The sequence below is a fragment of the Coenobita brevimanus genome, chromosome 58, assembly GCF_032717465.1.
Source record: "Coenobita brevimanus isolate Jiangsu-jjx chromosome 58, ASM3271746v2, whole genome shotgun sequence".
Taxonomy (NCBI): Eukaryota; Metazoa; Arthropoda; class Malacostraca; order Decapoda; family Coenobitidae; genus Coenobita; species Coenobita brevimanus.
The window spans coordinates 17,871,583-17,894,254 of NC_137011.1; positions in this window are offsets into that span (position 1 = coordinate 17,871,583).

Consider the following 22,672-nt stretch of genomic DNA (forward strand, 5'->3'; position numbering starts at 1 on the left):
CCTCTTGACACATTCATCATAAGATTTTAGCACCTTGTCAAGCTTTGCTTGTAGTGCATGATCTGACACATGTGGATAGTTCAATTTTTTCTCCCATAACTTTGTAACTTCTTTGGAAATTTCGACAATTCGTTCGTTTCTTACTTAGATTTTTGTTCCAAGAAACTGGTAACGTTCAACAACTTGCATTTGGTTTGGCATTCAGCATTTTTTTTCTAATGAAGATTCTTTTAAAGGCACAATTCCTCTTCTTCTATGTGACTGCCGGAACCAAACCAAATTATTGGGCCAGGCATCATTGTTCTTCTGTACGATAGTATCACTTCTTTTGTGCGACATGCTTACCTGAAAAAGAAAATTATTTAATATATAACAGTAACACACTAAGCAATTATTTTGCTGACTGTTCACCTGCAAACTGCGAAGATAACTGTTAGATACTGAAAACTGCATCCCGTTGATAATATTCAGATTATTCTTGAATGTTCTAAACAATGTTAAACCATACTAGAACGTTACAAACTGTCCTAGAAAGTTCTGAACAGTTCTAAAATTATTTGTGCAAGTCTATAAAGTTACAAAAAATCTATATAAAGATTAAGAAAGTGATAACACTTGCATGTGGTAATGTTCAATATACGGTAATCCATTTTATTTTTTATTTTTTTTTGGGGGGATGACCTTTTTTTAAAACTGAGAGGAATAGGGGCTTTTTTCTTTGTTTTTAAACTAAAGTTCATCAATTGATGATACAGGCTACCTTTTATTAGAAAGAAAAAAAAAAAGCTGTAACCGTAATGTTTACTCCTTTGCTCTCCCAGTCTAGCTTTCTATAAAATATTTCCTAGGCATAGTGTAAATAATTTTGGCCAACTTGTATCTCCCTGATGCATGCCTTTTACTGTCATAATTTTTACCGTGTCTTTATGGAAATGAGCAACGTTTATATGTATTTTAAAGCAGTTTTACAAAGTTCTCATGTACTCCTTGTTCCCACAATGAATTTATAATAATGCTATGTGCTCCGCTGAGTGGAAAGCTTTTTCATAATCAACGAAACCTAAGAACAGTGGCGTATTATGTTAGCGGTTTTCTCAGTCAGCTGATTCATTATGTGTATATGATCAGTAGTCAAATGCCCCCTTCGGAATCATGCCTATTCACGAGGATGGTTTTCTTCCAAAATTTATTGTTTTTCTGTTTGTAAGAACTTTAGTGAAGTGTTTTTAAATAACTGGTAATAACTTAATGGGCCGATAGTTACCGTAGTAATAGTCTTTGAATCTCCATTTTGTAAAGCCTCATAAATATTGCATTAAACCATGTTTTGAAAATTGTCTTCTTTATACACTGAGTAAATAAGTGGGCGAGCCTGTTTTGTACTTAAACTTCTGCATCCGACAGTAAATCTGCTGTTTTTTCATCTTTCCATGGGGTCTTCCCTCGTTTCATCCTTTTAAGAGAAATGTTTACTTCATCTGGTGTCACCTCAGGTATGTCACTTGTGACACCTGAAAAGTAGTGTAGTGTTTGATGCATATAGTTCTTTGAAAAATTCTTCAACTCCCTCCACCATCTTAACTCTGAATTTAAGAACGCCACCATTTTTGTCTTCCAGTAATATACTGTAATTTGTTGCTTTCCTAGCGACATTTTCTTCGGACCTGCCTCACATAGTTTTCCTTTTTTGATGGTTTCTTTTATCTGATCCATGTTTCTCTTTCTTTTTTTGCTTCTCTGTCTCTTGTTGATAAGTTTATTTCAGCTCTTTCCATTTCATCATTGTTTTTCCTCATAGTTTCATCTCCTTTCTTCATTTTATGAGTTCGAGGGTCGTTTTTTAATACTTTTTTGCTTTGGTTGTATTAGTTTTTCCTCTTGCTTCGATTGATTTTCTTAGAAATTTAGTTAGTCTGTCCATCAACTCATCAGTATCACACTCAGCATAATGTAGAGCCTGAAGTCTGTTCGTTATTTCTAACTGAAGGACTGCTTTGTTTTCCCATACTTTTGATGGATATATCTGTTAATTTTTATTCAGCTTCCTTGTTTCACATCTGAAAATGAATCAGACTGTACAACCCACCATTTTATGGTCATTTCCTATACTTACTTTGTTCATAACTGTGATATTTTTGATCATGTCGGTGTTTCTTGCAATAATGATGTCGATTTTATTCTTCTTTCCTCAATTTGGACTTTTCCAAGTCCATTATCTCCCTGTTCTTTGGTGAAAGAATGTGATCATTATTCTCAGGTTATACATTCAGCAAAATTTACCACCATTTCACCTCTGCCATTCCTTTCTCCCACTCCGAATTTTCCCAGACATGTTTCTCCACTTTTTTTTTTTATAAACTGTGGCATTGAAGTCTCGCTCGAGAATAATATAATTTTTCTTTTTTTCTTCTTCCATAGTTTGACAGATGTCATCGTAGAATGTTTCTATTTCTTCACCCAAGATTTAGGAAGTCAGTGCATACATTTGTATTATATTCAGGGTGTATCTTTTGCCTAGTCTAATTACAATCCATGATACTCTGATACACTGTTCAATTTAACAACGATCTCTAAACTATTTCCGTGAATTAGAAATCCTACACTACTAACCCTTTCAATTTGCCTTCTTCTGTAATAAAATAGGTGTAAGGCTGAGAGGAAGACCATGAATAGGATGGATGGAGAGTGTGAAGAGAGCGTTGGGTGTGAGAGGGATGCCTGTTGAGCAAGGAAGAGTGGGCGTGCATGATAGAAATGAGTGGAGAGAAAAGGTGAATGAATAACTGATGACGCTGCTTTGAGAGGACACTCTCCCGCATTTGTCTGATCAGCTGATCAGGTCAGGTGTGGGTAAGGGGATGGGTCTATTATGATGTGGCAGGGGTAAACGAGCTTTGCTGTCAGCCCCTGCTGTGGATGTCACTGATTGCATTGTGCAGTTGACCCTCGTGCGGTGTGGTGTGGTGAGGATCTGTCCCCTCTCCCTTTTGGGTCTAAGATATGAATGAATGTGTTTGAGTGGATGAGTAAATTGGGAGTGTGTTGTCATGTCTCGGCTACCTCCCTTTCCTTGGGGGAAGCAGCCTAAGTATATAGATAGATACAGTAGTTTGCTGTCTTAGAGCTATATTAAATTTTCTTTTTCTCTGTGGATCTCAGTCAGGCTTACAATATCCCAATTAATGTTTCCTAATTCAGTCATTAAGGTATCAAGTTTATAATGTTCTTTCAGGCTTCTTACACTGTACGTGTAGAACTTCTCGGTTTGTTGAATGTCCCTGTCTCTAATTTGCTCAGACAGTGTCTACTCTACCTGCTTTCAGTAGCACGCTGTCTGCAAGTAAAAGAGTCAGTGCAATTGAATATTAGTACACGATGAGCCAACAGGAACGCACGTGAAATCATTAAGAGCAGAATTTTTTAAGCAGTAGAATTCATGTTTGGTTGGGGGGATAGTGGCAAACAATCTCACCTCTGTGCCACATATTTTCTGGTGACATATAATCTTTTTACCATCTTATTTAACATATTTGGGGGAGCCCTATATATGTATAGAGCATCCCACGGTTTGTGCCGCCAAAGACAGTACCTCATATAAATGCAAGGCTTTCCCCTATTCGCCACCCGGGGATGTACAAGGTTTTATATATATATATATATATATATATTGCTGTAGCACTTTGTAGCTGCTGATTGGGAGGCTCTTCAGCAGTACTTCTTTGAGTTTCCCTGTAATGATTATTACTTCCATGGCAGAGAGTCATCTTACTGTGCCTTGCACATTATGGAGCTTATTCTCTCGGACATGGAAGCATACACTCCTTTCTCATATTGTCTGATTAGTGCAAAAAAAAACTTGGTTTAATCTCGCGTGTTCTATTCTGTCCAAAAAATGGAGAAGGACTATAAAAAGTACCGGAGCCAACCCACTCCTGAATCTCATCTCTTTTATGTTTCTGCCCAGAATCATGCTAATTCTCTTCTTTGCTCTGCAGAAAACAGCTTCACTCATACTAAATGCTCCAGACTCTCCAACCTTACCCAATCTTTCTAACAACTTAAACTCATAATTTTTCCCTCCTTTTCTCTACTCTGATGGCTCTGTAGCTATTTCTTCGATTGATAAAACAGAACTCTTGCCTCAGACTTTCTCCTCCAGTTCCACCTTAGACGATTCGGGTGCCATTCTTCCCTCACTTTCCCCCACTGACTCCCACATGGCTGATATTAAAATTTCTTCAAGTGATGTATTTTCTGCCATCATTGGCCTCAATACTAACAAAGCATTTGGACCTGATGGTATCTCTCCAGCTGTCTTCAAGAACTCTTCTTCCATGCTTACACGCTGTCTAGGTAAACTATTTCGCCCTTGTCTGTCAGCTTGTACCTTTTATTCTTGCTGGAAATTTGCTCTCATTCATCTTTTCCCAAAGAAGGGTGACCAATCCGAGCCTTCGAACCGTCGCTCAGTTGCTTTTGCATGCTGTATTTCAAGTTTTGATTCTATTCATACAACAAAAAATTAAAGCATATTTCCTATCATAATCTTCTTTCCAGTCACAGTATGGGTTCTGCCACAGACGCTCCACTGGCGATCTTCTCACCTACCTTTCAAACTCCAGGTCATCCTCCTTTCAGGACTTTGGTGAAAGCTTTGCCATTGGACTTGACATCTCAATGGCTTTTGATCGAGTCTGGCATATATCTTTAATTTCCAAACTCCCTTCTTTCGATTTCTATCCTTCTATCTGTGCCTTCGTCTCTTGCTTCCTTGCTGGTCGTTCTATTCGTTCTATAGCAGCTGTAGTAGACGACCACTGTTTTTCGTCTTGAGGTATCAATAGTGGTGTTCCACAAGACTCTGTCCTATCACCAACTCTCTTCCTTTTATTCGTTAATGACCTTCAGCGCTGCACATCTTACCCTATCCTCTCATACGCTGATGACTCCATCCTTCACCTTTCCATTCGCTCACCTCCCGTAGCGTCCATTCAGCAGTTACTTCAAGAGACAAGGGATGAGGCTAGGGCACACCTAATGCCTGTCTTGGCTCATTTCTCTGATTTGGGTAAAAGTAATCTTGTTGTTTTTAATACATCAGAAACTCAGTTCTTACATTTATCAACCTGCCAAAATCTTCTACAGGAGTACTCTTTAATTTTTTACAATTTCCAGATCAATCCTGCGTTATCCTTAAACATATTTCACATTTCATTCGCACGGGATTTCTCTTGGAAGAACGTATTACGTCACTTGTTATATCTACTTCCAAGAGATTAGGTGTGCTAGGCTGACTCCGTGCCTTCTTTACCCCTGCACAATTACTGACTTTATACGTGAGTTTTATTATACCCAGTATAGACTATAATTCTCATGTGTGAGGAGGCTCCCCACAAACAGCTCTTCTCAACAAGGTGGAATCAAAGGCTTTTCGTCTTATTAACTCTCCTCCTCTTACTGGCTCCCTTCAACCTCCGACTCCTCTCCACACTGTCGCATTTTTATCTCTTTTCTAACGCTACTTCGATGGTCACTGCTTCTCAGAACGGTGGGCGTGTAGCACCCGTCTAGCATATAATTGTCATCCCTTTTCTGTCCAGCTCTCTAATCCAAGAGTTAACCGTTGCTCCAAGTCCTTCATGTATGAATCAAGTCAACTCTGGAACTGTCTCCATCTGTCTGTATTTCCTAATGCCTATGATCTCCAGGCCTACAAACAGTGTAGCCAGGCACCCTGAACGGTACTGATCTTGAATTTGGCTCTCTTTTATCTTTTTTTTTTTCTTTTCTTCTTCTTGGCAGAAATATTTTGCATGCTTCTGGCCTTTGTTTCATTCTTCCTTGCATATTCCGGAAATATATATATATATATATATATATATATATATATATATATATATATATATATATATATGTATAAGTGACTGTGCCATTCAGCAAACATTGCAAATTCCCTTCATGCTCGTCAGCGGAGAAGTGCACGTGCGGCTTTATTCTTCACTAATATCCGTGGTCTCTGTACCAATTTGAATTCAGTTCCTTTTTTCCTACAGTCCATATCTCCTTTAGCCCTGTTCCTCATAGAACACTATATCTCACCCTCTAACGAAATATCACCATTCCGTTTTCCAGGTTACCATCTCCTCAAAAACTTACGTAATAAGGTTGGCACCTGTTGTTATATCAAATTAGAATTTGCAGTTGGCACTGTTTTAAGCTTTACTTCAGCTAATTTTGATTACTCACTACATAAACTGAATTATTTAAATATTATCAAATATATCAGTGTAGTCTATTGCTCCCCCAGTGCTTCATCAGAACCCAGTGTATATGACTCCTTAGCCACATAGTTGAGTAACCTTAAACTTACCCTTAGCACCGAAATTTCCATTTTGGGTGATTTTAATGTTCATTAGGTTGAATGGTTATTGCACTCTGCCAGGATTAATGATACTTGTCTAGAATGTGAGTTATTTGCGGAATCGTTTAATCTCACTCAGTTGGTTAAGCAACCAACCGGAATACCAGAAAATCCTGACCATAACGCCCATCTCTTGGATCTATTTCTAACAGATAATCCAGATCAGTACAGGGTAGAAGTGGTGTCACCACTTGGATCCTCCGACCACAATTTCACCAAAGCCTCATTAGTCAGCTTCCCCAAACTTCCCCGTTCTGAACCTGTCAGGGTGACCCGATGGCGCTTTGATAGGGCAGACTGGGATGGACTCAGAAATGATCTTGCTGACATTCCATGGCACTCTTTCTTCTCTTGTGACATCAGTTCTACCCAGTCCCACATTAATGACTTAATAATAGGCAGTATAGATTTATTCATACCAAGTCAATAGTTGACTAAAAGATCGAACTCTCCGAAGTAGTTTGATAGCAGCTGTGCTGTAGCGACGGCCCAAAAGTCATTAGCATATAACTCTTACTTAATAATCAAAAACATCTGAATCGCTCTGTCAGCTTAAAATTGCTAGAAACCATGCTAAAGCAGAAATAAATCTCATTAAATCGAATTTTCTTCAGAACCAAACATTAAAATTACTTAACATTCCCAGCGACAACTGAAGATTCTGATCAACTCTCACTTCTTTCAATAATCACTTTAACAAGTCATTGCCAATTTCCGTACTAAAATCTTCAGGTGGTAACACTACAAGTGACAAGCGTGACAAAGCGAGTATCCCTGCCAATACATTTGCCAGGAATTCTACCTTAGAAGATGTCAGCTAGAACGTTCCTGAACTAGAACTTGACTCTTCAGAAACTGTTCCACTTAAAATACAGACTAGATATATGAAATCCATCCTAGACAGTTCACCAACCAACAGTGGCGGAGCCAGGGGGGGGGGCCACGGCCCCCCCCCCCGAAATTTCTACGTGTGTTCAAGCATAGACTGCGAATCTTAAATGACAAATATTTGTTTAATCCAGGGTGTAATACTCGGTATGTCACATATTTGAAAAACTGAAAAAATATGCAATTCTGAGTAAAAAGTCTTGTATACACAAACACTTTTTAAGACTTACTTTTAGATGCGAGACAGATAGTCGAATTATCACACGGGAGCCGTTGGCACCGGGACGGATGAGGAGAGGAGGCAAAGAAGGAAGCAAGAAACGTTTGCCTCTCTGTGAAATATTCAATTTTTTTGTGTACCTTATGACACATTATCTTCAAAACAGGAAACTCCTTTACTAATAGGTTTATGTAATTAACTAGTTAGGAGTACCTGTGGCCATGTAGGCCTACATGTGGCAGAATTGGCAAGAAAAATGAACTATCGTGGCAACGTTTACCGGCCATCAGCTGAGTGTCACTTGCTGACCAACTAGTGATGGGAATTCCAGCTCTTTCAAGGGAGCCGACTCATTTGGTTCAGTTCAGTCAAGAGGGCCGGCTCTTTCGGCTCGCAGGTGGCTCCTCATTTAGTACCACATTGGCTTTTATAAAATTTGCCCAAATTTAGCAATATTGCAGCTTATGTAAAAAAAAAAAAAATGGATGCAGCCACAAAATTGACTTCCACAAGTATATTTTTCTCTTTAATCATCTTGAAACGTTCTCAATACCGATAAGATTATGCATATTCAGCATTTATAGTTTGTGAAATCAAATTACCCTTACACATACAGTATACTTAAACTCAAAGGCCACATGAAGGACTTTGCTCTTGTGATGCTCGAGGAGAACTTTAAAATGTATATATTCCATTTGTAGTGTAAATAACGAATAAAACCTTCATTATCATATAAAAAACAGAAAATAAATATTAGCTAAATCTGGCAACCAAGAAAATAAAGAAAACAGTAAACGGCTCCCATCGTTTACTTAAAAGAGCCGAATCGTTCACGAACGACACATCACAATCATCACCCGCCTGTGCCATCAGTCATGTCAACTCTCATCAGATCGTATTGCACCAGTAACGAGTCCATACAACTTGCTAATTACGCTACTTGCACGCTGTACTGTGACAAGAAGTGAAAAGACGCATTCCGTGGGTTTCCCTGGATCACTGTATTATGAAACGGAAGCAGCTGCAGCAGTCAAGTATATTGGACTTCATGAGTTCAAGTTCTGAAAGGTCAGAGTATGTTTAGCAAATGCATTACATTGTAGAGGATATTACTGCCAGCAATAATAACAAATGATAACCTCATGCCATGAGCACTACATAAGTGTAGGTGCACGCAGAAACTGGAAGCCAATGATTGCTTAAGATTATCCTTGTGATATATTTCAGGCTATAGCTACCTGTGCACTGTATGGCAACCATCACTGAAGTAAACTAATTATTATTTAACTAAGTGAAGTATTTAACAGACGATGGATTTTCACAGACACTAGCACTGAGTCTGGTGAGTTGGGACAGCGCGGGACACTGGGCGAGTTGGAACAGTGGGCACCGCAATGCCAAATGCCAAGACATCTCCATTTTATGGTGCCTATTCAATAGCCCTGCCCCAACTTTACAAATGTTAATACTAGTTTTCTATAGAACCACGAATGATGCCAGAAAAATGTGCAAATATGAAAGGGTGGTATTTTGTCCTTTGTAGAATTTAATTTATAAAAATACACGTATTTTGCCAATTTTCCTCTCCCACAGTCAGTTTTAGAGCTAAAAATCTACTTTTTGGCGGATGAAATCTTCAACTGTTATAGTCTTTTGTGATTTATCCATAAAATTCATTTTTACAGCACAGCAGTGCTGAAGGATAAATAGACAATTGTCCCGACTCGCCCACCTTTTTTTTTTTTCTTTTTTTTTTTTTTTACCCAGGATGATTTGGGACAACAATTTCATTTGTGATCTTCGCAAAGAAAAACCTACTTTTCACGCATTGTATACTACTATATTTTTTATTTTGTCGTATTTACGGTGGTTTTCGGTGTCAAAAAGCATTTTTCATTTTCAGGTTGCATGAGCAAATACTGTGATGTGGATTATGGCAAAAAAGCATATATTGGTATAGTGTTAAAAGTAGGGAAACAGAGTTGTACATTGAAATTTTTGGAAAAGAGAGGAACTGAGAAATGCAACTGGACAGTTTGTGATGATATACTGTATACTGATAATGATTTTCGGCAGTATATCATTGGTGGACCTGTCTTATTAGTAGGAACTGTACCTTGTACGATGCAAGAGGTGGACAAAACCTGTCATGATTATAAAAAGCATATTTCTCAGTGAAATTTTTCTCCATAAATTGCTACAAGCAACTTAATGGAACTCTTAACTATGGAATATGTATAGTGCAGTGTGTCCTTAAGGGCCAGGCGTGGGGGGGAGGCTAGGAAGAGTTGTGAGGTAGAATGAGACTGGAGTGAATTGGTGTTGTGATGAAAAAGGGTAGATTGAGATGGTTTGGGCATGTGGAGAGGATGGGGAATGATAATGGGGTGCAGAAATTGATAAGTGTTAATGTTGGGGGTAGTGTTGCAAGAGTTTTACCGTAAAGGACCCGGGACACGGTCACTGAGTGTGACCTCAGGGATAAGGGACTGAACAGGTAAGCTGCCAGAGATCAAGCAGCACAGAGAACCGCCATTAGGTGACCAAGGCCGACGGATCAAGCACGTTGGAGACTTTAAAAACGAAATGATAACTAAACAAACTTCAAATTGATTAATTGGATAAATACATTCTCAGATATGGCTCGTCGTCGTTACCTCGACTGGCGTTGGATGGCTTCTTGTTTAACCTGTTCGGAAGTGGGTGATTGTTTGAAGTTATGTTTTTTTAGTTTTTGAGGTAATAAAAAAAATCAGCAAGATGGGTGATTTTGCCATACATCAATCCAAATGATAAAATGCATTGTGTTTTTATATTTCTGTAGTGTTGCCTACTTCTTCCTTAGCCTGTATCATTCTTTTTCTGTGCCTGCCCTCCTATCTTCCTATTTCTCCCATCTTTCCTGTCACTTCTTATTGCTTTTCTTTCCCTTACAGGCGGCTTTACATTGAGTGACAAGCCAAAGAAACCATTTACAACGCTGGGTGGTAACCATATAACCAAACCATACGTGCTCCCTACGTGTCAGCAAGTGGGTGGGTGGAGGGTTAGTGACCCTCCCCGTAAAACAAATAACTCAAAGTCAAATGGCCACCCCTTATGGGATTATGGCATCTGGCAATAGATAGATAGATAGATTATGGTTAGCCATTATGGCCCCCACCGAATTACTGTAAATTTCTGGCTGCGCCCCTGCCAACAAACAAAGCTCAAGGCCCAGATGGAATTCCTCCAACTGATTTTAAACAGTGCTTCCCAGGACTTCCCTCTGTTCTAGCTAAATTATTCAGATTATGCATGCGCACTTCTTCATTCCCTAATTCAAGGAAAGAAGCTATTATCCGCCCAGTTCCAAAGAAAGGAAGTTTCTCTGACCCCTCTGATTGCAGACCAATAGTTATCACATCTTCTCTTGGTAATGTACAAGTATTTGAAAATGTGATTAATAAGCACGTAGTTAAACATCTTAACTCCAACAACTTAATTAGTGATAGATAATATTGTTTTCGCCACGAAACATGCACCATTGATATGTTCAATCTCCTTACTCATTCCATCCATCAATCAAGGGACCAACATGGAGAAACTCATGCAGTAGCCCTTGATATTTCAAAAGCTTTGGACAGAGTGTGCCACCGTTCCCTGTTGTCCAAACTCCCTTGCTATGAACTAACGTCTGTTGTTCTTCTGCTTTCCTTATACCTCAGCAACAGAGAAATAAGAGGAACAATAGTTGATGTATATTCCAATTTCCACTTAGTTAACGCCGGCGTGCCACAACGATTAGTTCTGGGAACAGTCCTATTCCTAGTTCATATTAATGATCTATCTGTCACCCACAATCCCATCCATTCATATGCACATGACTCAGCACTTCGCAGTTCATTCACACTCAAACACCGATTCACAGAGTTTAATATCTCTAACTCTCAACACAGTGCAGCCATCTCTATACGTCAAGACTTATCCAAGATCACTGAATGGGGACAAACTAACGTTGTCTCATTTAATGCTAGTAAAGCTATATATATACGATTTACTAATAGACAGATACTGCTAGATTCGTATATTACCATCAATGCTACGTATATTTCCCATCTCCAAAAGTATTGAGATTCTTGGTGTTTCACTTAACAATGCCCACAGCTTGACCCTTCATGTCAGATCACTTGCTAAAACCTCCTCAAAGTAACTTGGATTATTGTAAAGAGTCCGTAACATCTTCATTGACGAGCAGTTAACTATAATTTATAAGTCATGTGTGCTCTCAGCTGGAATATTGCTCATCCTTGTGGAATGGATGTGGAAAGGGTGCACTGAAACAACAAGACAAAACTCAGAACAATGCTGTTGGTATTATTAATAACCCTGCTATTATAAATAAACTACCTCCCCCACAAGTAAGAACGAATGTTGCCTCCCGTGCAATATATTACTGATACTTTTATGGCAGATGCTCATACGAAGTTGTGTCCATTGTGCCACCTATCCATGCATTCCCTCGTGCTACACAGACATCTGACAGTGCTCATGACTGGAATGTTACACAGCCACATTGCAGAACTTCTGTCTATCAGGATTCTATTATTCCCTGACCTACTTCTTTCTGGAACTCGCTTCCCCAGAGTTGTTTCTCGCCAGACTTCAACCTTCAGCTGTTCTAGTCCAACTGTTACAGATTATTTATGAATGGACGACGCCAGTAATCTGGTGTATGGATTATTTATTTATTTATTTTTTCCTTCCCCTATTTTGATAGGTGCCGTCAAGAGTTTTTATGATGGTTGTGAAGCATGTGTGTGGGTTAATGGGCATCTAAGTGAATGGTTCACGATCGGTGTGGGCGTGCTATAAGGTTGTGTGATGTCCCCATGGTTGTTTATTATATATATATATATATATATATATATATATATATATATATATATATATATATATATATATGGATGGGGTGATGAAAGAAGTAAAAACACAAGTAATGGAGAGAGGGGTGGCGTTGGAAATGATTGGTGATGGATGGACTATCTCAAATTTGTTGAATGCTGATGATGCAATACTGCTTGCAAGTACCGGACAAGAACTTCGTAGGCCAGTGCAGAGTCTTACTGATGTGTGTGAGCGTCGTGTCTTGAGAGTAAATGTAGAAATGAGTAAAGTGATGGTTATTGAGAGAGAAGGTGACTCGCAGTGCGATATAACAGTGAATGGAGAGAGATTGGAACTGGTGAGAGAGTTCAAATACCTGGGTACAGTGATAGAAAAGAGAGGAAAATGTGCAAAAGAAGTTGAAAGTAAAGTAACACAAGGAAGAAAAGTAGCTGGTGCAATGAAGGCCTTGGTAAGAAACAGAAGTTTGAGTGCTACAGCTGCACGAGGCTTACCTGAAGGAGTGTTAGTGCCAACTTTAACATATGGATGTAAGACTATGGTATGGCATGAAAATGAAAAGCCAAAAGTAGAGCACTGGATATGGGCCTGCAGATGAATGTATGCGGAGTACAGAGGGTGGATAGGATACGAAATAATGTGATTCGTGAAAGATGCGGAATGAGGAAGTTGGTGAACACCAGAATCGAAGAGAGTGTACTAAGATGGTATGGTCATGTGGAGAGAATGGATAACAATAGAGTGGTGAAAAAGGTATATCTGAGAGAATTCGAAGGAGGGAGAGACGTTGTAGGCCAAGGAGAAAGTGGATAGATACGGTGGATGAGTGTTTGAGAAAGAGAGGTTTGGAAGTCGGTGAGGCTAGGGAACTGACAGGAGATCGAGCTGGCTAGATGAATATTATGAAGAGAAGTGCGTGATCAGGGATTTTGGCACCCCTTTTTAACGTGGCAGCCTCCGGGTTGACTCTATTGGATACAATTATGTGAAGCTACAGAACGTGGTGAATGTTTTTGGCGTATCCGCTTGAGACAGGATTCCGGGAGCTTGAATGTTGAGTGAATGGAAGCGCAGCCCATTGTATTGGGCAAATTTGGGCTGTCTGGACATTGCTACTCCTCACCATGCCCTAAGGTGGGAAAGGAGGTCCGGATGATGATGATATATATATATATATATATATATATATATATATATATATATATATATATATATATATATATATATATATATACACAGTATATATAATCTTCCTTTCTTGTTGACGACTCAGTAGTTTAAACTTGCCGGTACAAGCGTCCCTAAGTGACTGTTTACGATATAAATGCCTGATAACTGTAAGATGTACAGTATGTTGGTCATCTGATTTCCTGAGGTATGTGTTGTATTGTTTACACTTAAATTCTACTTATTTCTCATTTACAACAATGAGAAGGTTAAGAGTGATAGTTTTAACATCGTAGCCCTTAGGATTGTTTTATATTTTTCTTAAAAACTAAATATTAAACAAGACCTAACAATTTGGTACGGTATTTTAAATGTTTTCTAGTTTCAGAATGCAACTGTCATTTGGATTCTCTTTGACCCTATGCCGCAGCTGTTGTAACTTTTTTAAAACATATTTTTTTACAGGTAAATGGTACCTAAATTCTTCTTTGGACGACTACGTTCATTAGAGTACCTTAAGTTCCCTTTGTTGGAGAAAGCTTTGACCACTTCATTTTAATCACAAAAATAATATGAATCCCGTTTAGACCAACTAATTCAGTTTACAGTATGAAATCATGGTATTCTGGCACGGAGACTGGAAACTGTTGTTCCATGAAGTTACTTGTATATTACATATTGACTCTCATATGTTCATAAAACCAACGAAAAGCTGTATTGAGCAGCCTCATGAAACTTTTCACCGTCATTATTGCCTCTGTAAATAGGGTTGGAACAATTATGTTAAAAAGGCCAAGTAACCATACACACACACACACACACACACACACACACACACACACACACTGAGAAACGAAATTCATCGGTAGATATGACCCGGCACCAATGCCGGAAATTGAGTTTCAAATGTTGTCAACACCTGTTCATGCGAGCCTCCCTGTGGCGTTGAAGAAGAGGTATTCTTACAGCTGGTCTTATTGAGGCAACGTGTACTGCTTACAGATGGTTGTAAATGGTTTAATTGCTGATATTAATGTTTGCAGCTGCTCTCAGTTGTCACCTCAAAAGAGCTGGCTGTAACAGTACGTTGACATAGAGCTCACGTGACGATGACTTGGTCTTGTCTTCTTGCAGTAGGCATACACGTAGATATTTTAGTGCGGTACCATACTACAACCTGGACACGCTATATCAGTCTCTTCATGACTAAGTGGGTCATACCAAATCTTCTTGCCACCTGTCTCATCGAAACAACCCCCTGAACCCACGCTAGACCTCGACGTCTATTTTTGTCTCCCAATCTGTGTCATGGGGACATGACTGTTTGATGACCTGTAAAGCCCATTTACATCCGACATACAGTAGGTAAAGAAAAGTTTGTGAACAGTGTTTAGTAGTAAAGCAGATTTAATGTGATTCAAAACATTCCCTCTTGCCTCAACCTCCCGGTCAGCAGAATTGCCATGAAAAACATGCAATATTCGTGGATTATGCATTTCGCATGAGTCATGGTGTACAGTTCCTGACCGAAACAACACAGTTGATTTTGTACTATTTCGTCCTGCCTTGATAGAATTAATTTGTTTCCTTTCTGAACGAAATAATTGAAGATGGCTCTTAACATGTTTTAGTAGTATGTTATATAAAGTCCTTCCCTTCATGGCACTTAACTAAATTAAAATTTATAAATCAAGGGGTTATATTCAACAGATTCCTCATAATACAAAGGACATCTCAGGAAAAAAAAAAGAAAAAGAAAAAGAAAAAAAGCTTTTCATCATAAACGACAACTTCCATTTTTTTGTATCTTTGGACCTAATATTCCATAAAAACAAGAAATTCTGCGCAGAAAATACATCTCTTGGAGTGAGAATCAAGAACCACACGAAGGAGTAAAGGTAACACAGGATTTGGTAATTAGGCCAAGACTGCACTAATACCGTCAGCCACACAAAACTGTCACCCACACCAGCACCACACAAGCATCGTCAGTCACTCCAGCACCACACTAGCACCGTCAGGAACACCAGCACCACACTAACACCGTCAGGAACACCAGCACCACATTAACACCGTCATCCACAATAGCATCACCGTAAAATCGTCAAGGAAAACAGCACCACACTAACACCGTCATCCACCACAGCACCACACTAACACCGTCAGCCATCACAGCACCAAACTAACACCGTCAGCCACCACAGCACCACACTAACACCGTTAACCACACCAGCACCACAAAACACCGTCAGCCACACCAGCACCACAAAACACCGTCAGCCACACCAGCACCACAAAACACCGTCAGCCACACCAGCACCACAAAACACCGTCAGTCACACCAGCACCACAAAACACCGTCAGTCACACCAGCACCACAAAACACCGTCAGTCACACCAGCACCACAAAACACCGTCAGTCACACCAGCACCACAAAACACTGTCAGCAACACCAGCACCACAAAACATCTTCAGCCACACAAGTACCACAAAACCGTCATCCACACCAGCACCACAAAACATCTTCAGCCACACAAGTACCACAAAACCGTCATCCACACCAGCACGGCACAACATTCAAGATTTACCTGCGATGGTGGAAGGTCAAAGATGATCGGATGAGGCATCCAGCTTCGCAGGGTCAAGTGGCCTGTGAGTCAGGCAGCTCGGGAACTCAGTATTTATTGTCCACCATCCCTGGCCAAATTCTCGTACCGGAACTGGTTACATAGTTGAAAAAAGAAGTTGCGCGGTCCTCCTTGGGTACATATTTAGTAACGTACTGGATTTCCTCAAAAAAGGGTGACAATAGATAGATATACTGTATAAACAGATAACATTGTCATAGTAAATTGCCGGAACATTTATCACGTAAGTCATATACGAGACTTGCATAAATTGTATAATTCCCTGACAACAGAAAGTGTGTGTGTGTGTGTGTATATATATATATATATATATATATATATATATATATATATATATATATATATATATATATATATATATATTTATCTATCTATCAATCTATCTATATCCATGTCCATTTATCTACCGTATATATTTTCGTGTGTGTGTGTCTGTGTGTACCTCTCTCTCTCTCTCTCTCTCTCTCCCTGTGTGTGTGTGTGTGTGTGTGTGTGTGTGTGTGTGTGTGTGTGTGTGTGTGTGTGTTTATGCAAGGAAAAAGGAACCAAAGACCAGGAGCCCGCAAATCGTTCCTTCCAAGAAAAAAAAAGAAAACAATACAAAAGAGATCCTAATTCAAGATCCGTTCATTTTAAGATGCCTGGACACACTGTGTTTGAGAGTCTGGAGATCATAGGATGTAGGAAATACAGACAGAGGGAAGCAGTTGCAGATATGATAGGTTGCATAAATGAAGGCCTGGGAGTAACGGTTAACTCTTGGATAAGACAGCTGAACAGAAAAGGGATGGAGTTTGCTAGACGGGTTCTACACGCCCGACGTAGAAGTGGAGGGATGCAAGCAGACAGTTGAGAGTAGCAGTGACCATTGAATTAGCGACAGAAAAAAGATAAAGATGCAACAGTGCGGCGAAGAGACAGAGGTTGAAGGGAGCCAGTAAGAGAAGAGGGAAGTCCTCATATTTTGGTGCGTTAAAGAAAGACCTGTATCCATTTGGAATAACTGTAGGAAAAAAAAATATGCAAACATGTTTCATTATTAGCTGAGAGTACTGTACAACAAATATAAGATATCTGGAGCTGGTACATTAGGATAACTGAACTAAATAAAATATTCATATGGATCTTTTGAAAAAATTTATGGAAAAAAATTTTCTTATTCAGATACTGAGATGGAAATATATGAAAAGGAGCAAAATAACTTATATTACAGGAACTTGGGGGTGTAGACACTCACACAGCCGACCAGAGACCTCTGGGAACCACAGAAATCTGCTTTCCTGGAACAAATAAAAACCTGAGATATTTTACCTCCGTTTTCGGCCATACAAATATATTATTGTGATTATATTATCGCGATTGCAGCCTGAATAGACTGTAAAATAATTTTTCATCACCATAATATATTAGTGTAGTCGAAAACGCACGAACAATATCTCTAGTTCTCATTAGTACCTGCCAACACATTTTCTGTGGTTCTCAGAGGTCACTTGCCAGGTGTATGAGTGTCTACGCCTCCAAGTTCCTGTAGTTGTTATGTTGCTCAATTTGCATCATCTCTAGGCTAAAACACTCGTTAAATGTTGTGTACAATGCATCCACGTAGAACACCATGGCCTCTCCCTTTATTTTTCCCATTGCAGCAGTACTAGGAAGACCTGTTCCAAATGGATACACGGATAATCAGTGATAAGCGATAAGGAACAAGAGTGCGAAAATACGGCTAATCTTGACAACACCATGTGGCTTACTGCTGAGGGACGTGCAAAAGTTTCCAGAAACCAATATATACGGACAATATTGAGCGCAAAACACGTGGTGCATGATTGCCACATTGCACAGTCCTTCCTAAGTAGGGTGAGACGAAAAGCTTTGCTCCACCCTATCGAGAAGAGCTGTAGCTTATGAGGGGAGCCTCCCCTTACATCAGAGTTGTATTCTACACAGGGCGAATAAAACCCGTGTATAATGTCAACAACTGTGCAGGGATGAAGAAGGTATGGAGTCAGCTCAGCACACCTAATCTCCTGGAAGCAGATTTTACAAGAGATGTGATATGATCTTTCCAAGATAAGTCCCAAGAGAAAGAAACCCCAAGTATGTTTAAGGACGATGCATGATCAAGCTGGATATTATTAAACATTAGTGAGTATCCGTGTGAAAGATTTTGTCATGTAGATACGTGTAAGAACTGAGTCTTTGATGTATCAAAAACAACAAGATTATTTTTACTCCAGTCAGAGATACGAGCTGATGAATAAAAGGAAGATAATTGGTGATAGTACAGAGCCCTGAGGAGCACCACTGTTGATAGATCTAGAACAGGGGTTCCCAACCTTTATTTACCCATTACCCCATTTTCCACACCTCCCTTCACTCATTACCCCTCATTGCTTATGTTTCCACAATTGCATTTTAGCTGCTTAACATTTTGATGCCTAGAATTTAGTTTGAATGTAGGACTTAATTAAAGGTTAGGCTAAAACCAAGAGAGTTATTGCAAGGAGTAATTTATTTTTATTATTAACACTGATACCAAATAAACATGACTTTAAACATTCATCTCTGAATTTTAGTATAGGTCTGAAAGTCTATCATAACTGGTATGATTTTTAGATTTTTTTTTTTTTGTTACCTCCCCCATTACCCTTCATAAAAGACCAAATTACCCCACTTGGGGTAATTTACCCCAGGTTGGGAACCCCTGATCTAGAAGAATGGTGGCCGTCTACAACGGCAGCTATAGAACGACCAGAAAGGAAGCTATAGATGAAGGGACAGATAGAAGGATAGAAACCGTATGTGGGTAGTTTGGAAATTAAAAATTTATGCCAAACTCGATTGAAAGTCTTTGAGACGGCAAGTGCAGTGGCAAAGATTTTGCCAGAGTCCGGAAAGGAGGATGACAAGGAGTCTGAATGGTAGGGGAGAAGATTGTTAGTGGAGAGTCCCTGACGGAAACCATACTGACAATCAGAAAGCAGGTTGTGACAGGAAAGATTTTTAAAAAAATATTCTGTTAAGAATAGACTCGAAAACTTTTGAAACACAGGATATTAAAGTAATTGGGTGATAGTTAGAGGGTTGGTTTTGGTCACTTTTCTTTGGGACTGGCTGAATGACAGCAAACTTCCAGCATGAAGGAGAGGTACAATTTGCGAGACAAAGGCCAAAGAGTTTACCTAGGAAGGTGTAAGCACAAAAGCACAGTTCTTGAGGACAACAGGAGGGACTCCATCAGGCCCATATGCCTTGTTAGAACTGAGGCCAGTGATGGCAGAAAATACATCAGCTGCAGAAATTTTAATGTCAGCCACGAGGAAATCATTAGGGAAGTGATGAAGGAACAGCACCAGAATCATCTAAGCTGAAATTGGAGGAGGAAATCTGAGTGAAGAGATCTGCTTTATCAGTAGAAATAGCTACAGAGTCATCAGAGTAGAAAAGAGGAGGGAAGGATGATGAGGTAAAGTTGTTAGAAAGGTTTTTGGCAAGGTCCCAGAAGGAGCAGGAAGAAGTTGAGTTATGGCGTTGAGAGCGTGTAGTATGAATGAAATTATTTTTAGCAGAGTGAAGAACAGACTTAGCATGATTCCAGGCAGAAATATAAAAAAGAAATGATTCATGGGTGGGTTGGCTCCAGTACCTTTTATTGGCCCTCTCCTTGTTGTGGACAGCATTAGAACAAGCGTGATTAAACTGAGGCTTTTTTGTATTAATCAAAGGATTTGAGATAGGAATGTATGTTTCCATGCCTGAGAGAATGACCTCCATAATTCGTGAGGCATACCCAGATGGCTCCCGGCCATGGGAGCAATAATCATTCCAGGGAGTATCCGTGAAGTACTGCCTGAGGGCCTCCCAATCAGCGGCTACAAAGTGCCACAATCGTACGTTTCATTGGAGGGTCAGCAGACCGTACTGGAGCGATAGTGCAGGTGAAGGTTATAAGGTTGTAATCCGAGGAACCCAAAGGAGAGGAAAGATTAACAATGTAAGCAGAAGGATTAGTTGTAAGGAAGAAAAAAAGTATGTTGGAACTCACTCCAATGAGGTCAGGGATACCAATAGGGTGCTGTACAAGCTGCACTAGGTCAGTAAGGATAGAAAAGACGTAGGTTTTTTCACCAGGTGGATCAATGAAAGGAAAGGAGCCAAAGTTGTTGGTGAACATTGAAGTCTCCTAGAATGCAGATTTCAGAGGAAGGAGGAAAAGATAAGCTGTGTTTCATCGTGAAAGTAAGATTCAATTATTCAATTCAGTTATTTCCTGTGGCACCCCACGGGATGTATAGGGCCTCTATGAACTCCCTCTACCAATATTTGTCTCTTGCCATCTCCTTCAGGTCCCCCCCGCTGAGGGGGGGTCACCTTGACATGGTGGCGGGGCTTGAAGCGTGGTTGGTGGTGCCACCTACCTTGGAGGCACACCTACCTTTGTAGGGTTCGGCATATGTCAGTCACGTGGACGAAGCACCCCCTACATCACTGGTGGAGGAGGCCTGCTGGTGATGTTATTCCCTGCCCTTTTGCCATCTAGGGTGGGACTCTTGCCTCCCCACGTGTTTGCCGTGCGTGGCGTCCCGTAATGCTGGGAGACGGGAGTCCTGGAGGTTGAGCGATGCTGCACGATGCGCCCTGCAGCTAGCAATACACCTCTTTGGTCCCTTATTCTGGCTAGACGGGTGGCCTGGTTGGGCCCGACCAGGTCAGTCGGCTGGTCATGCGTTGGCTAGGGTCAAGTGGGCACTGGGGGGCCTGGTGGCTCCTATCGTCCTGGAGTCACCCTTGCCCAGGTCCCCTGGTGGTTACCCGCGTATACTCTCCTGCTACCTCTGGGGTCGCCAGTGGTGTTATCCCTGGGATATGACCTCCCCTTGTTGGGCTCCATGGTGGGTGGAGGGGTGGGGGAATGAAGTTTCTGTTGTATATTAATGGATAATTTACCTAAAAATACTGTTGACGACACATCATCTGTCCCTGGTAATTCTGTGGAAGCATCCTCTTCGATTGCCACGTTAGAGCCTTTCCAGGCCCCAAAGGACTATCCTCCTCTAACCCAGCGTTCAACTGGGAATAGGAGGAGGTCACGCCGGGTTGGTTTGGCTCCGGGGTTCAATCCGGAAGAGAGTGAGCCTGAGACCTTCAATAAGTATCTAGTACTGAAACCCTCTGCTGGTGGTTCCGTGCTGGATATAGATATTTTTGAACTACACCGAGCCATTGTTTCTGCTTGTGGCCGTGAACCGGCGATCTCAACCCAGGGGGATGGTAGCCTACTTATTGAGGTGTCCTGTCCAGCAGAAAGCTCCCGTCTCCGGAATTTGACCTCCATAGCTGGCAATAGTATGTCCTGTGTACCCCATGGCACCTTCAACCAAAGTAAGGGGGTTATTTACTCTCGAGACCTCCTGCGGTACCCTGAGTCACAGTTGTTAGAAGAACTACGCTCTTATGGTGTTATAAAGGTTGACCGGGTACAGAAGAAGATCGATGGTGTTCTGACCCCGACTCCGACGCTGTTTCTGACCTTTGACCGCTTGACGTTGCCTGCTTCCGTGAAACTTGCCTGGCTCTCTCTGCCTGTGAAGCCTTATGTTCCAAACCCAAAGCGGTGTTTTCACTGTCAGGGGTATGGGCATGTTAGTAAATTTTGCCGACGTGCACTGGCTGGCCTTCCTGGTGTTTGTGTTTCCTGTGGCGATATGAGTCATACCAGTGATTCTCCAGGACCCCTTAAATGCTATCACTGTGGGGGTCCTCATGCTGTATTTTCCAAAAACTGTCCTCGCTACTGCCTTGAAAAGGAAGTTTTGAGCATTCGTGCACGTGAGAAGGTTTCCTTTCCAGAAGCAAAGAGGAGGGCCCAGACTCTCTTCTTTCGGCCTGGAGTTACTTATGCTTCTGTCCTTTCTGGGGCACCTGTACGTCGTTCTGTGTCCCAGAAGTTGCCACGACCCTTTACAGTGACCACTTCCCCAACTACTGATTTGACGGATGTTGTTAACCCTGGAATTACTGATAAGTGTGTGACTGATACTCATCCACCCACTGCTCCAACTGTCTCTGCCTGCACCTCAGTGGCTGACGGTTCGCATACTTCTGTGGTGGTGGCAGATGTACACACTGACGAGACTCATCCCCCCTTGTCCAGTATGAACGAGGCTCCTTCTGTATCCGGCAAACGTCATCGTAATTCGTCAGAGTCCTCAGAGCCTGAAAGCCGGCCACCTAAGGTTTCTGTTGTCGAACCTTGTATCAACCTCTCTACTGTTCCCTCTGCCTCAGAGGCTGAGAGGTCTAGCCAAATGGAAGCTGCTGCTGGTGATTCACCTGTAGTCAGGTCCCCACCTGGGGATGGTGTTGGACAGACTTCTGATGCGTCCGTTCTGAAAAGTGCAATGTCAACCTTGCAGGTTTCTAATCCTGTCAACTCTGTT